Source organism: Vulpes vulpes, chromosome 12 (assembly GCF_048418805.1).
Source record: "Vulpes vulpes isolate BD-2025 chromosome 12, VulVul3, whole genome shotgun sequence".
In the NCBI taxonomy this organism is placed as follows: Eukaryota; Metazoa; Chordata; class Mammalia; order Carnivora; family Canidae; genus Vulpes; species Vulpes vulpes.
The window spans coordinates 118,233,447-118,251,283 of record NC_132791.1 but is presented as its reverse complement, the minus strand read 5'-3'; the positions used below and the strand labels follow the sequence as shown (position 1 = coordinate 118,251,283).

General features: G+C 47.9%; 1 protein-coding gene across 4 annotated transcripts in view; it reads right to left on the bottom strand.

Moving 5' to 3' along the window:
* The window catches only part of BUD13 (BUD13 homolog), a 499,699-nt gene that overhangs the window by 240,568 nt on the left and 241,294 nt on the right, over positions 1–17,837 (bottom strand). For 2 of the 4 annotated variants that reach the window (XM_072729747.1, XM_072729749.1), the window contains exon 11: positions 14,550–16,288. The exons of the other annotated variants lie outside the window; for them this stretch is intronic. The gene's annotated coding sequence lies outside the window, so the exon portion shown is untranslated. Of the gene's footprint in view, positions 1–14,549; positions 16,289–17,837 lie in introns of those variants that run through there. 4 annotated transcript variants of the gene reach the window in all.

The window sequence follows — 17,837 nt, the reverse complement described above, 5'->3', positions numbered from 1 at the left end:
ACTGATGTCTTTATAAAAATGAAAATTGTGGACACTGATTCACATGCACACAGGTTGCAGTTGGAGAGAAGGATGAAGTTACATTGCCTCAAGCCAAGGAACTGACAAAGCAGGGAGAGAGACATGGCCCAGATCCTTCCCTGAGTCCTAAGAGGGATCAGTGCCCTGACAACACCTTGAGTCAGACTCCCAACCTCCAGAATGGTGAGATGATACATTTCTGTTGCTTCAGCCACTCCATTTGTGGTACTTTGTTATGGCAGGTTTGGAGGGTAGGGTCAGCAGCTCAGTTTCAGACATCCAAGTGGAGATGTGGAATAAACAACTTGGCAGGAGTCTGGAGTTGAGGGATGAGGACTGAACTGGCCACATGTACTTGAGACTCATCTTTTCTGCTGTAAACCTACAGCTGGGGCGCTGGCTGCAATCATGTAGAGCAGATAGAGAAGAGGTACAAGGACTCCATTCTGGGACTTTCCACCATTAAGAGGACAGGGAGTTAGAAAGCATTTGAGGAGTGGAGGAGAACCAGGAGAGGTGATATCCTGAAAGGCAAATGGGGGACATGTTTAGGGAAGGAGAAAGTCATTAGCGCCATCAAATGTTGGCAACGAGCCAAATCTGATGAACACAAAGAATTGACCATTAGATATAGCAACTCCAAGCTCATTTGTGACCTTGACAAGGACAGCTTCAGAGGGGAAGTGAAGCCTAATTGGGATGGGTTGAAGAGAAAACTTGAGGAGAGAAATTGGAGGCACAGGCATAGACAACTCTTTGGAGGGATTTGCTAAAGGGAGACAAAGGGTCAAGGCAACTTTTTTTTCAAGGTAAGAGAGGTAATAGTATGTTTTATACTAAGAGAAATAATGCAGCAGAGAGTGGGGGTGTGGATGAGAGGGGAGACCGTAGGTGGAATTGCGGAGTAACACCCTTGGAAATCTGGTAGGGGTGGGATCAAGTACACACTTGACCGCCAGCAAGGGAGGCTGACTGTGCAAGTCTTCTACTCGAGGAAGAATCATCCAAAATTTCTGTGAACTGCCCATATCTAGGAAGGGTGTTCAAAGATTCTGGCAAACCAAAAATGTCAGATGCTTATAAGATAGCAGTAATAATAGTGATTTTTATTATCATTTTGTCTAAGCTTTGCAGGAAAGGGTTGGGGAGGACTCTGCAGCCGCTTCATCACTAGGATCTCAGATGAGGTTTCTAACCTCCAGCTGCAGTCAAGAGCACTATTTCTATTGATTAGAGCCAAGGACTCAATAAAGCACGTGCCTGTTCTCAGGTAGGACTTTAGGCCTGAGCCTTCCCAGATAAGATCAGACCCATTTAGGGCTCACTCTACAGCAAAGCACACTCTTGACTCTGGAAAGACACCACGATAGAGGTTCCTATTTACTCAGCAGCCCCTGTGTGCCAGACACTATAATCTTCACTCAGCATGTATGATCTCCTTTAATCCTCAAGGCAACTCTGTGAGGAAGGTAGTGGGATTACCATATGACAGATAAGGAAATGGAATTTTAAAGAAAATATTAGTTAGTTGCTCATGACACCCTCCACCCTGCCTCCCTGCCCAACCCCGCCCCCAGCAGCGACAAGCTCACCACATATGGATGTGTAGGTCGTGCACTGCACAACTCCACAGTGCATAATTGTATCGATTGTGGATGACACTACCTGGAGTTGTGCAGCGCACAGCCTGTGTGCTCTGATGTAGCCTCTGCTCACTTGGCTCCAAAGTCCATTTCCTCACAGCTATATGCTGGAGTCCAACCATCAGAGTCTTTTAAGTGAGAACTTCTTAAGGTCAGGGAAGATTTCTTCTGAGTGCCCACAGAGAGCAGCACAAGGCCTGGCACATGGCAGGTACACAATAAGTGGCCACAAGATTAAAGGTTATCAAAGATGAACATGAATGTGCTCATCAGCTCTGGAATTGCTGGACCCACAGAGGCACCACTTGAAGCCTGAAATAGGTAATTTAAAACAAATGAAAGGGAGAACTACTGCTTGGCACAGCTGGTTGTCAGCTTATAAAACTCATTAACCCCAGAGGTGGTACGGGTGGCAAATCCTAATGGACTCCAGGTGCGTCTAGGAAAGTTCAAGGTTTCTACAGCCATAGCGTATTATTGAGGAGAGTAGCCAAGAAGGGGGCCACTGACATTGTTTGAGCACCCACTATATTCCCGGCACTGGGCTACACAGAACAACTGTGTAGAACTGGTCTCTCCAAGTCTATTTCCTTCTAGGTAAAGAACTCTTAACATCCACCTATTGGGGTGGGGGTAGTAATCATGAAATGAAATAACATAGATGAGGCACTTAACGCAGGCCTGGCACAGTGTTCATGCTCAACGTAAGTTAACTATTATTCCTGGAAGTAAAAATTACACATGGAATCGTGTTTGACATTTCACTAGTAGGAGAGAATTTCATAAAACTCGCATCTCCTACCAAGAAACTAGGTTCAGGGACACCTGGGTGGCTCAGTGGTTGAGCATCTGCCTTCAGCTCAAGGTATGATCCCCAGTCTGGGAATTGAGTCTCACATCAGGCTCCTTGCAGGGAACCTGCTTCTCTCCCTGCCTATGTCTCTGCCTCTCTCTGTGTGTCTCTCATGAATGAATAAATAAAATCTTTAAAAAAAAAAAAAAGAAAAGAAAGAAACTAGGTTCAATTATTCTCCTATGTGGACACTTGACTGATTAAGACTTTAAAGGATAACCTAACCTTTAGTCTTTGGGATTGCACATAAATAGAACAATTTGTTTATTTTCCTGCCTTGTGATTTTCAGCCAAGGCGATCTTGAACTAAAGCAGCAATAGAATGATCATCCGCTTCAAGCATCCCCACCCCCTGTCATTTCTATCAGGAGCTTTCACGGCCCCAATATTGTGTTAGGCACCCAATGAAATAGTCATGTTAAGACTTCGGCCTTCCTATGTAGAGATTTCTGTGAAGAGTTTGTGGCTATTGTGGTACACAGACAACATGAGAACAGATTAATAACACTGGAAGCCAGATCACAAAGAAAACCATCCCAAATTTTTCAGCTTAGTCATGCCTGTAACCAGCTTCCTTTCTTGGAAAACCTGAATGTAGCCCTTTAGAGGTCTGCCTTGCTGTGCTGTGTACTCCTTGAAGGCAATGATCACTCAGTTCTGTGTCATCTCTTCTCTGAATCCATAAGCCCATCAGGGTGCTTGGTACAAGCTAGAGGGTGCCAGAGAGACAGCAAGAGGGGGAGAGGTCAGAGAGGTGGGTGGATGATGGTAGCAAGATGGCTGGAGGTGGCAGCATAGTTTAATTAACCACAGCGTCAGCTCGAAAGTGATATTAGATTCCAAAATGTCAGGGTGATCCTTACAGAGATGAGAACACTCAAAGGAGGAGTGACGGAGTGAGCCGCGAGGACATCTAGGGGAGAGCATTCCAGGCACGAGAAACAGACAGTGCAAAGGCCCTGGGGTTGGAGCGTGCCTGGTACATTGGCTGCACAAAGCCATTCATTCAGTGTGGCTGAAGCAGCAAGAGAGAAGGGAAGAGTAGCTAGAGATGAGGTCCAAGGGAAAATGGGAGGTCAGACCCCATAGGACCTGATGGGACACAGTATGGCTTTGGCTTTTTTCTTTTCTTCTTTTAGTGAAATGGGGATTCTTTTTGAGGAGCAGGGGACAGGGCTGATTTACCCTTTGATGGGGTCACTTCGACTGTTGTGTGGAGGACCTGCCACCCGATTGGGGCACGATGGTAGCTGTTACAAATGTTCAGCAGAAACAGTTACCTTCTTGGGGGGTCTTAGCAGAGCAGTTTGGCTTCCTAATTACTTCTACCATCTGTTTTCATCGACTGCAGCAAAGGGCTCTGCAGAGTTGAGTAGAAGGAGCTGGCACTGCAACTCTGCATGACTCACTGTCAAGGTGCTCCCCAGAGTGAAGGGGGAGTGGGCATGTGTGTGAGCACGTGGTTGACCCCCATGAGGGGGTACTTTGAAGCTGCTCCTACGCTTGCACATCTGCTAAGGGACGCTTCCCCCATAGCTGTCAGGCAGTCTTCTGGGCCAGAGAGATGAGCATATTCTCCCCAACGCTGGCCATGAGGACATTCACAGCGCTCTTCAAAACAGGCCTGACCTCTTCCTGTCCTTCTGTTCCTCCTTCTCCTCCTCCCCCCCACTTCTCCTCCTTCATCCACATCATCGTCCTTATCATGGTTTGTTCATGCTATCTGCCTGCGACTGTGATGGGTGCCTGACGGGCATCACCTAACTTAATTTCCACGATAACTATATGAGATGGGAACTATGCTCTCCCCATTTAACCCAGGGAGAAACTGAGGCCCGAAGAGGTCAAGTAAGTTGCCTGAGCTCCCATGGCTGGCACACAGCAGAGCAGGACTATGAACACAAATAGGTTGGCTCCAGAGCCCGAGCTCACAGCAATTATGCCACCTGCCTGCAACTGCTGTTTCTCTGGAGGCTCCTGTTCTTTCAGCGTATCTGAAATGTTAACATGGCCCTCAGTCCACAGAGAAGGGGGAACAGCAAGGCAGAGTGGAAAGGACAAACAGCTCTGTACTGAGCCAATCTGGCCTCCCACAGGTGGCATGTCTGTGTTAGCCCAGGCTGTTCTGATACTCATCTAGGTGTGAGCGTGTGCAGAGAGGGAGACAAAGAGAAGGTATATTAGGAATGGGTGCCCAAATGGATCTGGCCGTGGACAAGGCTTTATCTTGGGAGGACGGTATGAGAGGGGATGGAGAGCACCCAGAACTGAAGCCTCACTCCATCCCTCGCCCCCTGGGAGACCTCTACCTCTTCACACCTCTGTTTTCTCTTTTGTAAAGGAAGGGGAGCATAGTACCCACCTCCCAGGGTACTGGGATCAAACATGCTAAGGCACGCTGTCATAGGAACACCTCTCAACTTCGCGAATTACAAAATATGTAGAGACATGGCTGACTTCTGGTACTCGGCCAGAGGTTACTTGGTGAGGCCATGGTCTCATCAAGGTCTTTCATTCATTCATTTATTTATTTATTTTAAAGATTTTATTTATTTATTTGACAGAGAGAGAGAGAGAGAGAGAGAGAGAGAGAGAGGCTTGCACACAGCAGGGGGAAGAGCAGAGGGAGAGGGAGAAGCAGACTCCCTGCTGAGCAGGGACCCCCCCCCCCCCCCCCCCCGCCACCCACAATGTGGTGCTCCATCCCAGGACCCCGGGATCATGACCCAAGATGAAGGCAGATGCTTAACCAACTGAGAGACCCAGGTGCCCCATGACCAAGGTCTTTTAAAGAGAGTTAGAGCTGTAGGTCAAAGGAAAGTTTGCCCTGGAAGCCTGGTCCCCACCTTTGGAATTAAAAGACTTGGACCCAGGTGAGCGGCATATCCAAGATTGCCCGCATGCCAGGGTGGAGGCCTGCAAACACGCTCAGCGTGGGCAGCCCCAGGCCTCTATCCCCACGTGAGCTGCTTGAAGGGAAAGCCTTGCGATCATTCATTCTGGAACTGTACTGAGGATACTCCCTCTCCCCAAAAGGACTGTCTAGTGCAGAGGAGGCATCTGTCAAGTGGCCCACAGGGTCGGGTTTGCCCCAGGGCCCAGCTGCTACAAAGCTTCCTACAAAGGAAGAGGGTCAACAAAGCAGCCCTTTTGGGGCTTACCCAACTGCACAAAAGAGGCCAACTACTCTGAAAGTCAGAGCTGTGCCGGCTCCCTAGCTCCTCACGCAGTGCCTCAACTTTCAGTGTCTGTAGAAGGAGAGAATAAAGAAATAACCAAAGAAAGGTGGAAAAATTGAGCTTTTCAATAAGTAATACCTTTGGTTTTCACCTGACCGAACACACTTGCCAACGCCATGGGGCAGTGACAATGGTTTCCTGGTCAGAAGAGGAAAGTGGGACACACCTGGGGGAAGAGACTCCGCCAGTAGAGTCCCCCATCCAGGATGACGCATCTTCCCCCAGGATGACTCATCTTCCCCTCACACCCGGTACTTCAAGCAGTTCCCTCATCCCCAGGCGCTTCTCCAGAAACCCACCACTGTCAAGTATAAATAAAGCAAACCACATTATTGCGTGCGTCTCCATCTGTTAATTAACAAATAAATCAGCCCCGTCTCACCAATTAAGGAAAGATATCTGGGACCACAAAACGTGGCTGATTCCTCCCACCAAAAATGAAAGGTGTTTGTCACAGGCCCTGAGGTGACAGGAACTGCCTGCCTGTCCCACGGGCCTCTGCCTGGTTCCCAAGGCCGTGATTCTCTGGCTGGGGCCTGAGAGAAGACCCGGGGAAGCAGGTGTGTTGCGGAGCATCCCCTTGCCACAGGTCTCTCTGGGTGGCACGGTAATGAAGGCCCCAGGCAGCACATCCAAGGTGTCAGGGGCTGAGTTCAGATTGCTCTTCCCCTAGCCCGCCCTTCCAGAACCTCTGTTCCACCTCCTAGGTAAGGACAGTGCCTGAGGCTGGACCAAGACGCATGGTGGTATTTTTTTCTTTGCCCATCTTGGCCAAGGTATAATCAACAAGTTCCAATTCTATCTATGTAAGGTGTGTGACTTGATGTTTTGATATACACAGATGTTGTGAAGAATGGAATTTCTTAAACTGAGGTCTGAGGGCCACCAGCATCCGAATCCTGGGGAACATGTAAAAGGGCAGACCCTTGGATCCCAGCCAATCCCACTGGGTAGAATCTTTGGGAGTAGGACCAGAACGATGCCCCATTAGCTCGCTCCCCGGGAGATTCTCAGAGTTTGACAGTCCCTGTACAAAGCCCTTCTTTTCCTCTGCTTGGGGACTCATCTACAGTGGCAAAAGGAAAGGGGGAAGCTTCTGGCAAGTGGGATGGGATCATAGGGGCTTCATGGAGGGACCCTGGTCCCACCTTCACTGAGCAGTCAAAGGGACCAAGGCCTGTGTGAGGAGTTGTTTTGTTTTTGGTTGGTTTGTTTTTTGGTTTGGTTTTTCCTCAGCAAAAAGACATGTGGAGGTTCTAGCCCCTCAGGCTTCAAATCAAGTCTCTACAGAGGTGATCACGTTAAAATGAGTGCATGACGGTGGGGCTCTCATTTGACAAGACAGATGTCCTTATGAACAGGAGGTATGTGGGTACAAAGACAGACAAGCACAGAGGGAAGGTTGGAAGAGACAGAGAACGTCCAATGAATACTGGAGCTATGTTGTCACAAGCCAAGGAATGTCTGGAGCTACCAAGAGCTAGCTGGACAAAGTGAGGAAGGATCTTCTCCTACAGGTTTCAGAAGGAGCACGGCCCTGTGACATCTTGATTTCAGCCTTCAAGGCTCCATCACCATGAGACAAGAAATTTCTCTTGTGTTGAGCCACCCAGCTCATGATACTTTATTATAGCAGCCCAAGCAGACCCATATAGGCCATAAAGGGAACATGACTTGCCCGAGGTCATCTCTTGCCACCATACTGCCACATACATAGTCTCATTCTCACCCTTCATCTCTCTAAGGCATGACCCCAAGCTCTCTAGAAATGCAGAGAAAATGCTCTCTCTAAAGCATTCTTCCACATGCAGAAAACAGAGAGGTAGAGTCACTCACTGTGATAAGGATCACTGGGGGCTCACACAGGAGACAATACCTGCCAATTAAGAGCCATCCTCCCCCTGACCTTCAGATCCTTCCCTCTGAGGCCAGGCCACTGGTAGGGTGTCCAAGGTCTCCAACCCCCTGATGCCTACCTCTGACCCTCCACAGTATCAGGTCACCCCACAGCCCTTATGAAACTGTTTTGCAAGCCTCTGGTCTATAGGGCCCGGAGTAGATGGGAGGGGAGTCCACTACCAGGGTAGAGAAATCCACATGGTTTAAGAATTCTGCATTAAGGAGCAAAACAATATTCTTTGAGCTATTGTCCCTAAATTGCGCTGTGGTGAATGGGAAGAGGACACTGGACATCATACTTCTTTAGGACAGAAGGCTAAAAGTACTTTACGATCTTCTCCAACCCCAGGGCCCTGAGAGCAAGAGAAGCCAGTGTCCAGGGGCGAGAGGCCTTTGCAACCAGCCCTGAGTTAGTTGGAGCTCCTGCATACTGCCATCATGGCCTCAAAGGTCCCAACAGGAGGCTTGTCATGCCCAAGAGTCACATATCCATGAGGATAGTCATTTGTGATGAGAAAAGAGAGAGAGAGAGAGAGACAGAAGAGGGAGAGCATGCAATCAAATTAATTCTAATGACATTGATAAGGAGATGCGGAAGCACAGCCAATGACTCCATTAAAATAATGACTTTGGGTCTCTTCTGTCATCACCTGGAGTCTTTACCCCCTCCCTTGCCACTATATCTCGAGAGTGTTGGCAATGACCACTGTGTGGGGAGACAGGCAGGATGGCAAGGATGGAGACATCACTCTCCGAGGAGCAAACCCTCTTTCTACCCACTGGCTCCTGCTAATCAGCGGTCAGGCCTTTTGGTTGGCAGCTGCAGAGAGGGAAGTAAATCATATCATGACTATGTGATCAGGAGATGTGGATGAAGGAGTCTGGCCTGGAGCCTCTGCCATCCCCCTCTTTTGGCCAGAGGTCCCATGACACTCCAGGGGGGACACAGGCCCACTATGCTCCATGTGCATGGACCATCACGTCAGTGGTGTCCCCTGGAGTTCCACAGAGTGACAGCTCTGATAGATACCTACACATACGCAGGCAGCTTCATAAGACAACTCAGGATGACAGCAAAGATGTCCAGTAGAATTTCCCCAGGTCCCCCAGAATGAAGCCTACATTCCCTTTTGTGTTTGCTTATCTTTAACTTTTTCTTATTGAGATGAAATTGATATAAAGTAGACAATTTAATACATTCACAGTGTTATGCAACCACTACCTCTGTCTGGTTCCATAACATTTTCATCCCCCACAAAGGAAACCCCATACCTATACTCCCTCCTCCCAGCTCCTGGCAACCACCAATCTACTTTCTGTCTCTACAGACTTAACTATTCTGGACACCTTATACAAATAAAATTGTACAATGTAGGACCTCTAGGTCTGCCTCTTTCAGCTAGCATTGTATTTTTGAGGTTCATCACATAGCATGTGTATCAGTTGTCCATTCCTTATTGTGGCTGAGTAATATTCCATTATATGGAGGTACCACAATTTGTTTATCCATTTATGTGTCTATGGACATTTGGGCCAGATCTATATTTCTGATTGGACTCAGAATTCTCAAAGCCACCTGCCCCCAGAATGAGTGCACCAGCCTTTGCTTCCTGGCTCTCTTCTGCCACCACTCCCACTCCAAGGAGAACTCCCTTCCCATCACATGTCCATGCTGTGTTCAGCTGAAAAAGATAAACACCTCAACCTGAGCCCTCACTCTGGGCCTCTAGGAAAGAAGGGAAGATGCAGAGCTGCCTGCAGTCTGGTCTCAATTTTGCAATCCCAAATTCTCAGTCAAGGAGAATTTGGACAAAGTGATCTAAGTTGAACTACTATACTTGGTGTATTTGTTCTACTTGAGGAAGACAGATAAGCATAAGAGTGTTCTGATCCTCTCAAGTGCTGGGAAGGGTTATTGTCCAAACTGAGCCTGGCATGTCTCTGAACACCAAGCTATATAGGCCAGGATTTGCTTTCATCTAATGTGCCCTCACTGAGTACCTGCTCCAAGCTGGGCACCATAATATACCCAGGGATATACAAAAATCAATGAAACATGGCTTGAGGAGCTCTCAGTCTAGAAAAAGAAATGTGTAGGAATAGTATTAGTAAGACAGGGAAGACAGACCCTGAGTTATAATGGTCCAGAAGCCCAGAGAAGGGGAGCTGTCTTCTAGCAGACCTGGAAAGGGAAGGTTTCTCGGAAGATGTGACCTCAGAAGGTGCCTGCATGGCTCAGTCAGTTCAGCATCCGACTCTTGATTTTGGCTCAGGTCATGATATCAGGGTCATGAGATCGAGTCTCATGTTGTTGAGCTCCATGCTCAGCAGAGAGTCTGCTTGAGATTCTCTCTCCCTCTGCCCTGCATTACATGTGTTGTCTCTCTCTCTCTCTCTCTCTCTCTCTCTCTAATAAATAAAATAAATCTAAAAAAAAAGAAAAAAGAAAGAACAAGATGTGACCTCAGGACTGAAAGAGGGTGAGCACTCTTTGACCAGAGGAAGAGCTTCTTGAGTGGACTTCAAAAGCAAAAGCATGACAAGACTATGGTTTGCTTGGAAAGTGCTTGACTCCACTGTGGCCATGATGGGGATGTTCTGGACAGGGAATGGAGGATTGGCTGGAGACACACACAAGGGCAAGGGCCACCAGATTGTGGAGGGTCTGGGACATCAGAGTAAGGCATCTATCCAAAAGTATCTGCAGGTTTGTGACCTGAGGGGGAAGTATCAGAAGGGGTAAAGTCTGGAGACTGACAGGCCAGGGAGGAGACTGTGGCAGTGGCCCTGCCCAGCCCTGAGCAGCTGACCCAGCAGCATCTGCGGGTACTCTGTGGAAGACAGGCTGAGGGCAACAACTTGGCTGAAAGGTAGGGAACAGGCCCTGTGGGCATTAACATGGTAATTTATGCAAGATTAAGAAAACCAGTAGGGGGCTATTGGAGACTGGGAAGTTGGAGTCCTCCACCCAGCCCTTCCACCCTGGCCCTCCACCCTACCTCCACCTAGCACCAGCCTCTCTGAATTTGGGCAGCCACAGGAAGTATGGAAAGGAACTGTCTCAAGAAGATACATCAGAAGAGGATGAATGGGGTTGTTCAAAATAAACTGCTGTGCCCCTCTCATGTCCACATCAGGAAATGATCAAAGAGCAGTTTCCCACAGGGCCCAGATGTGTAAGGGCATCCTGTCCTTGACACCCTCTTTGCCATTCTGAGCCTGAGGAGAACCTCCTTCAAGTCAAAACCCAGCTTGGAGCAGAGGGTGTGTACAGCCACCAGCTGGAACCACCCGACGCGCTCCGCTCCGGCTCCTGCTCCACCAGCTGCCTGCCCCAGCTCTTCCCAGACAGGCTGGCTGGACTGCCCAGGCTGGGTCCAGCGAACCCTCCGCCTCCTCCCTGTGCTGCCACTTGTCAGAGCCAGGCAAGAGAGATGCCAGCCTCATCCCCAGCCTGAAAGCCCATTCGGGGCGCTGGAAGATGAATTATGTTTCATTTATATCAAAGAAGCAATCTCGGAGCCCATTTGTGATCAAATTTGCTGTCAGAGAAACTTTGCTTTATCTCATTACATCTGATATCTCTTGGCTTCTTGTCCTTGAGACTATTAAAGTTTAATGTCAAATTCAAGATGAAATGAAATCTTTGCTGTATCATCTCATCAGGACCTGAGCGTTCCCCCTTCCATCTAAAATTTTTTGACAACTAATTACAATGGGGGGTGGGGGGAGGGCAGGAGAAGGACCTACTTCCCCTCCATTTGCTGAAAATGCCATCATTTGAAGGGGTTGCCAATGACCCCGTGGTGGCGGGGAGCAAGGAGAGGTGCTTGTTGCCTCTGTCATCCCTTCGTCCCAAACTCAACATCCCTGAGACCAATGACACCTGTTTTCATCCCTGTTCTTACAAGGCATTCCTGCCCAGGGCATATGGTGACAGCAAAAGCACACCAGCCTGGAGGGCAGGTCGGCACTTGACGCCAGGCTCTGCCAGCTACATGACCACAGGCAAGTAGACAATCTCACACCTCGGTTTCTGCCACCGTAATACAAGGGGGTTGGACTAGAACCACCTAACTCCACTTAGGCACCAGGATGGCAAGTGAATAACTGAATAGCTATGCATTGAACAACAGGGATTGGGCAGACAGTAGAGTACAAGAGTTAAACAAACACCAGAACATCACGTCTGCAGGCCTTATTAATCATGACGACTCTGAGACAAGTTGATTTCTGAGGTTTATGATAGCCTCTAAGGAAGAAAAGTGCCCACAGAAAACAGGCTTTAGGCTGGGACTATGCTTCCCCCGGAATTCAGTTGGTACATTGATTAATAACACTGATTGAAATCTACCTGTACGATGCAGGGCTCTCAGAAGGCCCAGGGACACACAGATCAGAATTCCTAAAAAGCAATGTGGTTAAAAAGGTGGGGTGTGGGGGAGTGAGGGGTGCCTGGGTGGCTCAGTGGGTGAGGCATCTGCCTTCAGCTCAGGTCGCAATCCCAGACCCCTGGGATGGAGCCCCACATGGAGCCCCACATCGGACTCCCTGCTCAGCGGGGAGTCTGCTTGTCCCTCTGCCCCTCCCCCTGCTCATGCTCTCACTCTTTCTCTCTATCTCAAATAAATAAATAAAATCTTTGAAAAAAAGGGAGGGTGTTTTTGGTTTTGTTTTTTTAATTTTTTAAATTTTTATTTATTTATGATAGTCACAGAGAGAGAGAGAGAGACAGAGACATAGGCAGAGGGAGAAGCAGGCTCCATGCACTGGGAGCCTGACGTGGGATTCGATCCCGGGTCTCCAGGATCGCGCCCTGGGCCAAAGGCAGGCGCCAAACCGCTGTGCCACCCAGGGATCCCCAGGGAGGGTGTTTTTAAAAAATTATTTTTATTTATTTATTTATTCATGAGAGACACACAGAGAGAGAGAGAGAGAGAGAGAGAGAGAGGCAGAGACACAGGCAGAAGGAGAAGCAGGCTCCATGCAGGGAGCCCAACGCCGGACTCAGTCCCGGGTCTCCAGGATCACACCCCGGCCTGCAGGCGGTGCTAAACCGCTGCGCCACTGGGGCTGCCGGGGAGGGAGGTTTTAAAAAAGCAATATGTTACAAATGTATGAATAAGTTCATTTATTCAAGAAATATCTATTAAGTAAGCATCCCTGATGCGTGCTTACACTGTTCTAGGTACCAGGGATTCAGCAGTTAATAAGAAAGACAAAAATTCTTGACCTCGTGGAGCCTAAACACTGTGGAAAGAGGGCAAACAATAAATGTGATAAAGAAGTAATTCATTCATTTAAATAAATTTACAAATTCTTTAAGTAGGTAGAGCCAAGGAGTGAGGTGGATGCTGGGATGTTTAGGTAGTTCAAACCCTGGCTCTGCTCCTAGAGCTATGTGACCACGGTCAGTTTGCTAGCCATTCAAGGCCTTTGTTTCCTTATCCATAAAATAGGCACCATTATGGTACTTACCTCTTTGAGTTAGGTAAATGGGTTTGTGTGAAATTCCCAGCACATAGGAAGTCACCATTTCTATTGGCACAATCATCTGGGAAGGCTTTCTGGAGAAGCTCAGCTCTGCTCAGCAGGTCCTAATCCCCTAGGTCTGAAGGAGAGCAGCTGGCTTACATAAAGCAGAGACCACAGCTTGGAAAAAGGTCCCAACTGTCTTCCAAATAACTACTCTGCTGAAAGAAGTCAGGAGTTACTTTGATGCACTTGGCCAGTTTTGGCCACTGCTTCTTTTTTTCTTTTTAAGATTTTATTTATTTATTTGAGAGAGAGAGAGAGAACTAGGGGGAGGGACAGAGGGAGAGGCAGAAGTAGACCCCCGCTGAGCAAGGAGCCCAGTCTTGGGGGCTCTATCCCAGGACCCTGAGATCATGACTTGAGCCGAAGGCAGATGCTTAACTGACTGAGCCACCCAGGCGCCCCAGATCCTGCTTCTTAATAAATGATTTCTTGGTCTTCTTTACTTGCCCTTTGCTCTTCCTAACGATATTCAGAGGAAGTTCTTCATGAGTTCTTACCCATTTCATTTCTACAGCAACCAAAATGCCAGGACTTCTACTGTTTTCTATGTTTTCTAAAGGGGAATCAGAGTATCATAAAGCCAGTCTGTAATCTAAGTCTCTAACAGTGTGAAGGCAGCAATTTATTCCCTAGCCCTTCTATTCTCTGGGGGGGATAATAATCCAACATGTTGATACATATTTTCTTTAAAATCAGAATATCTGGATGCCAGAGCCAAGACTCATTGTTACAACAGCCCTATTAAGTAGATACCACCACCACCACCCATCCCATTATAAAGGTGAGTAAACTACCAGAAATGTCAAATGACTGCCCAAAGTAGGTCAGCTGGTTGGCAACGCACCAAAAACGTAAACTGTATCCACTTGCTTCAAATGCCATAATCTAACCACACACAGTATCGACTCGTTGTTCACTGAATGACATATTCCTGTACAAGCTGTGACATAAGCCAGAGAGACTGCGTCCTTTAAGCAAACACTCCAGAGTTCATGTTAATCCAAGTCAATGTGGTCCCTTGTAAGGTGGGACCTTGAGAGGCTCTGCATCAATCCCAATGATGTTGACACTCACTATTCTGTTTTTTGTTTTGGTTTGGTTTTGGTTTTTCTTTGCAATTTTATATTCTTTGCTTTCACTGTTGTGAATCTGCTCCAAGACAGTAAGCCTTTCATGTTTTGAGGGTAGATTCGATTTCTGGAAGAAGACCAAACTTGTTTGGAGCCAAATCTTGCCAATAAGGTAGAGAAGTAGTTTATATTAAATTAAAAAAAAAAAAAAACAACTATGTGCCTGGGGCTCAATAAATATTTGTTGACTAGCAATGACAACAAAATGAAAATTAAACACAAGTTGTTTGATTCTAAAGAAAAGAGACTAGTTTTATTCTTTGGCTCATAAACCTTCTTTGAAAGTCATTCTAGGAAAGAAATTCCAAAGTATTTTCAACAGCGGTAGAGTCACTGGGACAGGAGTTGCACATGAAGGAGGGGTCAGCTTGAAGGGCAACCTATGGTGATCGAAGCTCTAGATTTCGAATCAACATTTAAGGAGTCCCAAGTATGCACGAGCAAGTTCTAGACACTGTGTAACTAAACGAGAACACAATTTTTAGAGAACTTCCAATCCTTTGAGGGAGGGAAGCAGGAAAGATGCCTATAGAAAAGCAATAAATATCCATGATACAAAGCAGACCAGAAGACACTCCAGAAGGACTGGGGGTGGCATCCAAGGGAGGCAGGGGGACTTCCGGCTGGATGGTCAGGGAGAGGCTTTGCGGAGGAGGCAGCCCTGAGCCAGGCTTTCAAGCAATGCTTCCCATCTCTTCCTGACTGGGCACACCCAGATAATGGCTGGCTCGCCAGGACAAGTGGACGGTGCTCCCCATGGATGGGAGCGCTGGCCAGCAGGGCTTCAGGTGGCAGCAGCCCCATCCGGCTGTCCTCAGGGCTGAGGAGAATGAGTCCCTCCCAACACGTGGGTTGAGAAGACCCAGCTCAGAGAAGGAACCAGAACTTCAACAGGGGGGTTGGGAGAAAAGGCATTTGTTTGCAAACTCACAGGTACAGGACAGAGGGGAATTAAGTGTTGGGTGTGTTCTGACAGCAGGCTAATCTCCAGTTGGCAGGAGGGTAGGGACCCAAGGCCAGGGTTGGGGGGGGCGGGCGGGGGGACGGCAGTTAAGACCAGGGAAGCAGGTTGAGGCCTTGACCACCGTGTTAGTGATTCTGGAAGTGATTCCACAAACTGCTGGGGAGCTGAGTAGTACTTTTGGGGGCAGAGAGGGAATGGGGAGAAACCCTCATACTGCCTATGGTTCACTTAAAAACAGCCGTAAAGAATAAACTGTAAACAAATAAACAGATCTCCAAAGCTAGGATTCAGGCCTTTCTCCTGCTTTAGAGAAAAAAGCCCAGTTGATTCAGAAATAAGATGAAAATCTCCAAGCTCCAGTTGAAAAAAAAAAAAAATGCTGTGAGGCTACAAAGTAAACAGCCCATGTTTCCTCAGGAGCCCACGGTCCCCGGGCACAAAAAGCAGGCAGATCCTTCCGTTTTCTGCTGGTCCCCTTGGTAGCTTGAGTCACCGCGTCTGTGGTCCTCCCTGACGAACAGGAGACTAAACACACTCCACCGAGAACCCAGCAAGCCACCGGGCGGTGGCACCGGCCCGCACTCGGGCTGGGGGACAGTCCTCCGAAGGTGGCTGCCAGCGTTGCTATGGAAATTTAATTCCCCACTAGAAGCAAATCCCATTCCAAAGGCCAAGCATGGCCATGTTAGGTCAAGAACGGAACATGAACTGGGGGAAAAGATTGCTTTTCGAGAGACCCAGACAATTAATTTCGCAGAGGAACCGCCCTGCAAAGGGAACATTGCAGATACCTAATATAGGCCATCTTTATTCTGGTCGAGGGCGGCTTTTTCAGAGTGCCTACAAGGGGCCTGGTGCTGGGGAATGTTCTCGATGTCAGCGGAGGAGACGTGGACAGGGCGGCCGGAGGGAGGGAGGTGAGAGGTCAGGAGGAGCTTCTGCCGCAGAAGAGTTGTAAGACACGGCCCTGTGTTCCTGGAGACAGCAGTGAATCTGCGGCTCTAGGAATTCCAAAGAAAAGGAAAATTGGGTACATGTCCCAGGTGGTTCAGGTTAATGCCTTCCAAACACTTTGAGTCTAAAGTATCTGGGGGATTCCAAAAGCCCATCTCTGTAGGTGTAACCTCCACTCAAGGTCTCTCCCCATTCCAACAACGGCACTGTCTGTGCACACGGGAAAACACAAGTGTGAGTGCGTGTGAGCTGAGCCACGGGTAGGAAGCAGCTGGCCAAAGGCATGTGTGAAAACCCCACTCCTACCCGGGCCCTGTCTTTTTCCTCTCTCCTCTTGCCATCACCCTCCAGCCCACAGTTCAGAGTTTATGGAGGGAAGTGACAGTTCGGTGTGTCAACATTAACCGGGCTGCCCTTACGCGTGAGGCCCTGCATTAGATGCCACGGGGAGAATGAAGAGGTGAAGATTTTACCCCCTGCTTCAAAGAACTTGTCTGAAAGGAAGCTCTAACATGGCCATGTACCAAGGTAGCAGGTCAGTTTAGAGGCTTTCCTGGAAAAAGTGGAAGCACAGGAGAAGCTCTGCAAAGGGGCAGCTCTTTCCTCACTAGGCTGGCCAGAGACAGCAGAGAGAAAAATCTCTCTTTATTCTTCTTTTTAATTATGGTAAAAAAAAAAAAAAAGTAACACAATATTTACCATCTGAGGGGCACCTGGGTGGCCCATGGTTGAGCCTCCTCTGCCTTTGGCTCAAGTCATGAGTCTCGCATCGGGCTCCCCACATGGAGCCTGCTTCTCCCTCTGCCTGTCTCTGCCTCTCCCTCTGTGTCTCTCATGAATAAATAAATAAAATCCTTTAAAAAAATTACCATCTTAAACATTTTTAAGTGTACAATCCAGTAGTTAAGAACATTTATACTGTTGTGCAACACACCTCCAAAACTCCTCCTTCTGCAAAACAAACCTTATATCCATTAAGCCACAGCTCCCTATTACCCTCTTTCCCGACCCCAGCCCCTGGAAACCACGATTCTACTTTCTGTCTCTGGAAATCTGACTACTTTGGATACCTTACAAAAGTGGGATCACACAGTACATGTCTTTTGGTGACTGGCTTTTTTCACTTAGCACAATAGCCTCAAGGTTCACCCAAGTTACAGCATGCATCAGAATGTCCTTCCTTTTGAAGGCTGAATAATATTCTCTTGTATGTGATACTTCATTTTGCTTAGTGATTCATTGCTCAATTGACATTTGGGTTCCTTCCCTCATGGGTACTGGGCATAACGCTGCCAGGAACACGGGGATGCAAATATCTCTTTGAGATCTAGCTTTTAGTTCTTTTGGACGTAGACATGGAAGTGAGATTGCCGAATCGTATGGTAGTTCTATTTTACTTATCTATGTATCTATCATCTATCTATCCATCTATTTATTCTGGAACCATCATACTGTTTTCTGCAGTGGCTGTGCCATTTTACAATCCCACTAAAAGTGCCCGAGAATTTCAATGTCTCCAAATCCTCCTGAGCACGTGTCATTTTCTGCTTTCTTTAATAGTGACACTTCTAATGGATGGGTGTGAGGTGACATCTC